Raw genomic sequence first — 8,212 nt, 5'->3', positions numbered from 1 at the left:
AAAATATGTTATAATAATCAGAGCAATTAATAATTAATAGTTATTTTATTTTGTAAATTTTGTAATATATCCATGGTTATCACATCTACTTATAGAAAAAAAATATTTTATCTGACCAATATACCTATACCATCCTCTCTAGTTCACAAATATCGTCTGTCTTATCTGACTACTTAACTGACATCATTTATACATGTATTTATGACTTCTGTTGATTAGACTAAATGCTTATGAACACAGTGCTTGATTTTTCTACCCTCAAAATCAGCATCTGAGTAGCTGACCAGGTTGCTACAATACATGAATTGCCACAATGGCTTTCAAATATTGTTAGTGTATATGATGGCTAGTCCCAAAGTTTAGCATAATTCATCTTCTCCTACCTATTTGCTTCCATCTCACTGAACATCATGGCTACTTCCTGCTGGATCTCAAGACATAGAGGCCTTGTGTTTACCTCTCAAGTAGCTATGTGCAGCCTTCTTCTAAGTACTTTGTACATTATCCCCCTTCCTCTGTTTTGTGTCTAGAAATTCTAGTTACTCAAGTCACAACTTCTTGAGGTAAGATTTTCTTGACATCATTTACTAGCACAAATAACTTTTTGTGCATACATATGTATATATATGAATGTATGTATGTATGTACACACTTATGTTTCAGGGAACATGTAACAGTGTATACACATGTTGAAGTGGGAAGGATGACTTCGGGTATCATTCTCAGGAATGATGTCCATGTCTATGGAGATAGAGTCCCCTTGACCTGGATCTTACCAACAAAGCTAGGCTAGGAGCCTCAGGGATTCCCCAGTATCTACCTTCCCCCATGCTGATATTATGAGTCAATGCCATCATGCCCAGTAGTTTTATGTGTGCTCTGAGCACTTTACTAACTAAGCCATAAAAAGCAACTTTTTATATATTCTCATAGTATCACTTTTACAATTGGCTAATTGATGGTATATCATCTTTCTGAACATTCCAAGATGGCACAGACTACATTCATTCATTTTTGTTCTCTGATGCATATTCAGTACCTAGCATTAGGTCCAATACATCATGAATGCCTCAAACAAACTTTTAATTAAATGTATATCTATTTTTCAGAAGAAAATATGACATTTCAAGATTTTTTTATTTAATTTTTATTTTTATATTAATTATAGTTTATTCACTTTGTATCCCAGCTGTAGCCCCCTTCCTTATTCCCTTCCAATCCCACCATCCTTCCCTCATCTTCTCCCATATCCCTCTACAAGTCCAATCATAGGGGAGGTCCTTCTCCCCTTCTGTCTGACCCTAGCCTATCAGGTCTCATCAGGACTGGCTGCATTTTCTTCCTCTGTGGCCTAGCAAGGCTGCTCCCCCCTCAGGGGGAGGTGATCAAAGAGCCAGCTACTGAGTTCAAGTCAGAGACAGTCCCTGTTCCCCTTACTAGGTAAAACCACTTGGAGATTGAGCTGCCATTAGCTACATCTGTGCAGGGGTTCTAGGTTATCTCTATGCATGGTCCTTGGTTAGAGTATCAGTCTCAGAAAAGACCTCTAAGCCCAGATTTCTTGGTTCTGTTGCTCTCCTTGTGGAGTTCCTGTCCCCTCCAGATCTTTCTATCTCCCCCTTCTTTCATAAGATTCCCTGCACTCTGCCCAAAGTTTGGCTATGAGCCTCAGCATCTGCTTTGATACCTTGCTGGGTAGAGTCTTTAAAGATTTTTTTGTCTTAATCCATGAGGTCTGTAAATACATTATATTACCTGATAACTTGGAATAAATGTAGATACAACTAAGGTTGATCATCAATTAACCTTGAAGTACTATTATTCTTGATTATCTGGTTTGTTTAATCATAACATTTTTGCAAAAGTAGAGGGAGGTTAAATAACAGGAGAAAAATGAAACAATTATAGGAAAACATGACTGAGGAAAGGAGTCACACAGAGAATCAATATTGCTGGTTTTGAGAACAGAAGAATATGAGTCAAGGATGAAGGCAGCTTCTCGAAGCTAGAAAGCCAAGAAAATGCATTCTTATCTAGAGCCCCCAGAAGAAGCTAAGATCCAATACAAGTTATGAAATTATAAAACAAGCTATTACAACCTATGGAGTTCTAAGGTAATAAATCTGCACTGTTTAAGTCTCTGTGTAATAACTAACACAACAAGTAGACCATGGCCCCATTCAGAAATTCAAAACACCTTTAAGACTTCAACTCAAGAAATACTCACTGAGAAAAATTGGATTGTTAACGACCTAAAGCATTGCAACAGAATGTACTTCATTTTGGCTAGGAAAAACAACAACAACAAAAAACTTTTAAAGATCCTACTTCTAGCTTCTCTCTCATGTCATAGATGTTTTAAAATGAAATTCAAAGATGGAAAATAGCTAGCAAAAGAAAATTCACATATATGGTTGGTGGGAAAACCTCCAGGTGACCACCTATGCTATGAGATGGTAAGAGAGAAATAATGAGGAGAGTTAAGTGAGACAGATTTGCATAATCTGTTTTACATATGGAGATCACAAGGAGCAACTTGAAGCACAGCATTTTTTCTGCCTTAGAAACTAAAAGCCTAGGAGGTCTTTACCCATGTTTTTAAAAAGAACACTAAATAACAAATACAATAACAAATAGCAGATTGGATAAATGCAAGAGGATAAAAAGTTCACTTTGAGTAGGATTTGCCACATGAGATTAGTGACTGTCTCATTATCTGCTGCTCAAGTTAAAAAAATAATAATAATGCTCACATTATATAAATAGATCTCTTTGCTCTTTGGAACCAAAATTATGTGTGTTTAGGTTGTAAAATGAAATGCTGGCACGCGGGAGAGCTAGCTATTATGTTAACAAATATTGGTAGTTTCTTTTGTGTCATAATAGAGTAGGTCTTTGGTTCATGTCAATAGTGTGAGTTGCTTTTGGCAACAGTTTATTTAAAGTTGTACTGTTGGGGGCTTAATTTCCTGCCCTCTGTTACCTGCTAGATCTGGACTATTTTAAGTAGACAAATAACAAGCTAATGCAACACATCAAGCTAGTCTGGGAAAATGGCTGTATAATGAACACAAAAATAATTTGCACAAAAATCAATGGCTTTGCTTTTAGCCATGAACTTCAGCTGGAAACCGTCATAAGAAGAGAAAGGACTAGAAGTTCCAAATTGGAGAGCTCTGCATGAAGACATCCAGTTACTGTAGTTTAATGGATATTCTAGTGTTGTATTTTTTTTCTATGAAATGACTAACATTTTTAAACCTGAACAAAACTTTGACAAAATACACAGCCTTGCCATGACACAGGTATTTGCAAGCCTTGTTAAATGTGGTAACACTGACGCTGTTTAATAGAAAGTGCTATGAAAGTGCAAATTGTTATTAAAGAGACTGTGTACAAATTAGGGAAAAATGACTAATAGTAACATATTGTTCTGGGATGTCTTCCCCCAAGCAAGGCAAAAAATATCAGTCACCCAGTCAGCCATCCTTTATTTAGCACTTAATCTGTTCTCAACAGTACCCAAGCCGAGGATGTAAAAGAAGCAGGAGGCCGTCACATTTACAAGAACAACTAATTCTAATGGCTAATGTTTATCAAGGACTCATTATATGCCAGGAAGTGTTACCTGGATTACTCATCATCTTCAGACCCACACTGCAACGTGTAAATTTCCATTTCCATTTTCAAGAATCACGGAAAAATAGCTAAGAATTTATGTATCTAAATAAAGGCTACACAGGTAGTATGGGTGGTGCCATAGCAGGTTCTCTTTTCACGCAGTCATGTTCCATCTGAAGTGACACAGCATGTTGTCACCAGCCGCAGAAAGTAGGAAGGCAAATTTCACTCTAAGACCTCCAAGATGGGTCTCATTAGCAAAGACTTGCACTGTCTTCAGAAAGGAGCTGATGACAGGGGGCCTGATACTGAAAATGATAACCAAGACTATCTAGATTCCACCGCAGTTCCTCCAGGTGAGAAAGTTATATGATGTTCCTTACACAGTACATCTCTAATACCTCTCCTAGGAGACGTTAGGAAGGAACCCACGTATAGCTCCCACCAGCTCCTTTATTGGGTTGTTATTACATGCAGAACACATGCAAAGCCTAGTCTGTAACTGGCACAATATGATCAATGGTTATTATCAATGTGAGTCAAAGCATGAGGGGGAAACTTGGCAAAGCAGATCACAGGTAACATCAAATGAATAAAGCTGAACAGATGTAAAAGATTTATCAGCTCTTCTTTTTTTTTCTTTATCATTATTGAGCATGAGGCTATGCATGTAGAATGGCTGTAGACTAACTCAGTCTTTGTAAATAATTGGGCCTGTCCTCAAAGATCTTTCAGATAGTTATGCATTAGTGGCTGCAGTCAAATTAGAACAGATAGACTTTTGTTCCTCCAGGTAACCACTGGAGGCCCCTAAGCTGAGTCTTCACATTAATGTAACAGATTGCGTAGTCCCATTGATTCCTCTTGTTGTTGTTGTTCTTCTTTTTTTTTTTTTTTTTTTTTTGGTTTTTGATTATTACAATTTATTCACTTTGTATCCCAGCTGTAGCCCCTTCCCTCGGTCTTCTTTTAAGAATATCCAGGGCTCTTCCTCCATCAAGAGATGGACTCAATCAAAATGCCCACCTTGAAAATGACCAAGTGTGTCAAGTCACAGGAGATTTTTTTCCCTTTCCTCTCTCAGCTTAGTTCTCTGACAATTTGCATCCTAAGAGATCTAGATTTACAAACATACACTTTATTGTTCTACATCATACGCCATCTGTAAGGTGTCTAACCTACGTTGTCCTTCTGCCCTTCAGTGGTGAATACTTCCCTTCTCAGCTCAAATAGTCCTTCTTTGTGGAATCATCTGTAAATCATATAGAGGATTCCCAAGTTCTTGAAACATAGAAATGATCCCTAAGAAGTGGAACGGCTCACGCCTCTAATCTTAGTATTTTTGAAGTAGATGCAAGACAATGGGACCATTTTTTTCAGCTTCACGATGTGCTCAGCAGCGGCCTGTGCTACATGAGCGCCTGTGTTAAAACAGAATACGTATATAAAATACCCTGAAAAGAAACTGCGAGTATCTGTCACGGCAGCACCTACTGTATCAATTAGCTGTTTAAGTCCATCGCTTTCCACTCAACTTCTGCTCCATGATATGGATTTTTAGCTCTTAGCTTTGCACTTCCTTCTCGATAGTATTGCTGCAGGATTCAGCCTTGTCACTTGGGCAAAATTGTTCTCAGCAAATCAACAAATAATTGCCAGAATGATTTTCCTCTGTCTAGCTCAGTTCTCTGAGGCATACAAAGGAAGTCTTTAAGAATGTAGTAGAGGAAACAGCACTGGTCTTGACTCGGGTAACTGAGTTCTTAATTACAATCTCTTTCATATTTCCTTTTAATCCCCTGAGCTGTGTCATCTACAGTACTACTGCTCAGAAGATAGTCACTCAGAACTTATATTGTCTGTCCTACAATTGGTATCATTGGAGATAAATTGTTTTCTCTGCTTAGAAACAAGAATTACAGGATGGCACACAAATGCACAGATGGGTGAGCAACTATTAGAGAAAGAAGGCTTTGGGGAGCCATCAGAAAGCAGGATAAATTCTGAATAGAAAAAGGAAATTATCTTAAAGGGTAAGTGTGAAAAAGCAGCATTAGTGTTCCTTATATGAAATCAGAACATCCTACAAAAGGATTTAGGGAGCAATAAAAATCCGTGCTTACATTTTATTGCTTTACAATCCTCCTTCCTCTTTGATCATAACAAGAATGTGATCTATAGCCATTATTTACTTCACTCATTCACGTAGGATTTCCTGTCGAAGAGTAACAGAAGTCATGAGCAAAAAATACACGAGTTTATGCCTCATTGAACTGAGGAGAGAATGTTAAATATTCGCTTCCAGAAAAAAGATGAGGAAATCCTATTCATGCTTTTTTTGCTTCTCAAGATATCAAAGTGACCAGAAAATTAAGACTATACTTTACTCTTTCTAGAGTGGCCTGGTTTTAGGCAAATTGAAGGGTAGGCTTTTAGGAGATTAATGATGGTCTCCTTCCTAAAACCTTAAGAAGAAAGCAAAAGAGGATGAATATTAATAAGCAGTTATTTATTTATTTTACAGTTGTGAAGAGTTTCTAAGTATAAGCAAGCATGCCACTTAAACAGAATGAGAAATGTAAAACTTATAAAAATAGTGTTAATTATTGAGTGCTAAGAACTTTATATAAACTATGTTAAATTTGTCATAACCTTTGAGAGATAATTATTTTTTCCTTATTATAATGAAAATAACAACAAAATGGGATAATTTTCCAATAACATATTAATGTGGTAAAGTTTAGAATTCAAATCCAGAAATGCCATATTGTAGAAATAAGATTTGTGGAAGAGATAATCTTGAACCAAATTTTGAAATGTAAACAAGTATGTTAGTCTGCTTGTATTAGGCTATTTTGTAATAATGAACAATCCTGATAATAATTTTCATTCTTTACTTGTACATTCTTGGCTCAGCTGCACATCATTTTTATTCTGCAACTAGGTCAACAGACTACGCCCAATGGGAACCTCACCTATCATGTAGTATACGATAAGGAATAGTGACAGAATTATTCAGTGCCTCTTAAGATTGCTCAGAAGTAGCTTCAAGAACAGCGGTTCACTGTAATTCCAGCACTTGATCAGCAGAGGCAGGAGAATCAGGAATTCCACGCCAGGCTAGGCTCCATAGTTAGTTTGAGGCTCAGCCTGAACTATATGAGACTGTAGCTCAAAACAACAAAATCACAACCCCATTCCCATTGACATTTTATCATCCAAAGCACATGTTCTTCCAATGGGCTTTGGAGGTAGAATTATTTTGGAGGGGAAAGTAGAAGTCCCTAGGAATTCTATTACAAGGGATTAGGCACATAGAATGGAGTATACTCCAAATAGAGGAAATGACTTGATTTCAGTCACCATTAAATGTAACAGGTGTACATTTGGACAGTGCAAATTCAAGTCAATACAGAATGTTAAGGGATTTAGAATAGGACAGTAGTTTAGCAACAGGTGGGGGCTGATCTAACACAGTTTGGTTAAGCGAGAGGGAGTTGAATAAAAGGGTTAGCAAAAAGAAAGACTGATTCAGGCTTGCAAAAGATTAGAAAATTTCTCCTCCGCCTACTGCTTGCATAAGTGCCTGGCAATAATACCTATACAATGGAGACATTGACAGCAGCCACGGCCGCCTAGGCTCTGATCTACTCTCAGGACTTTGAGCTGAGCATTGAAAGCCACCTGTCTATGCTCGGAGCCCTCAGCTCTGAGTAAATTGGCCACTCACTGTCTATAGCATTGAAGTAAGGCAATCCTTGCATTCACATCCCTCTCCCTCTAAAGTAAGCGATATGTCTGAAGTGATTTACCCCTTGGAGAGCAACTGAACCCCCGAAGAGTTGAGATTGCCTTAAGTTTAAGTTTGTCTGAGTTTAATCTCAAGATCAAGAATAAATCACAAAAATGTTCTCTGATTTTTTTTATCGTGAGCTGTTATTTCCAAGGAGGCTTTAAGGAAGCTATCCTTACACTGTCAAACTATCCTGTTAGAACAACAGAAATACAGGAAACAGTGGAGGTGGTTTTGACATTATGTTGTCTACCTGGTAAGTGACAGCCTGAAATTTGAGACTAGTTCTTTTAAAGTTCCTTTGGAAGCTTAGGTATATTTTAATTCTACAGCATTAAGAAAGGGATATTATAGACCTTTAGGAAATTAATTGGCCTTCTGGAGTTTCTGTTGCCTCTACTGAAGATCACATGCTAAGACTTGAGGCTACATGACCTTGGTGCCATTTTCCCTTTCTTGGTTACTTGAGACAGAAGATGCCAAAGTGCATTCCTTGAGGAAAGATAGCTTTAAAAAAGTAGTCTTTTTAAATCTGTGTATGATCAAACAAAAATAGAACCCATTTCTTATAGACGTCCAAGGAAAAGAAACCAATAATAGAGAAAAGCAGTGCCTGTAACTTTTTACACCTACTTCTTAAATATACAGGATATTACATTAAATAAATTAGGTTTGGTAAAGATCATTGGCGCAAACTTTTCCAGTTCTAGGACTTCTCTACATCCTACCAAACAAGCAAAGAAATCTGCCAATGAAATGTCTTCTTTATACAAATAAGGTCCTCTGAGCTGTACTGGC

General features: G+C 37.4%; 1 pseudogene; it reads left to right on the top strand.

Annotated features, from left to right (window-relative positions):
- Positions 1-3,865: 3,865 nt before the first annotated feature.
- LOC129673090 (flavin reductase (NADPH)-like) overlaps positions 3,866-8,212 on the top strand; it is a 57,386-nt pseudogene continuing 53,039 nt past the window's right edge.

The sequence above is a fragment of the Psammomys obesus genome, unplaced genomic scaffold, assembly GCF_907164565.1.
Source record: "Psammomys obesus unplaced genomic scaffold, mPsaObe1.curated_primary_1811, whole genome shotgun sequence".
NCBI classification, from domain to species: domain Eukaryota; kingdom Metazoa; phylum Chordata; class Mammalia; order Rodentia; family Muridae; genus Psammomys; species Psammomys obesus.
The sequence above is the reverse complement of the archived record's forward strand: the minus strand, read 5'-3'. Positions and strand labels throughout refer to the sequence as shown.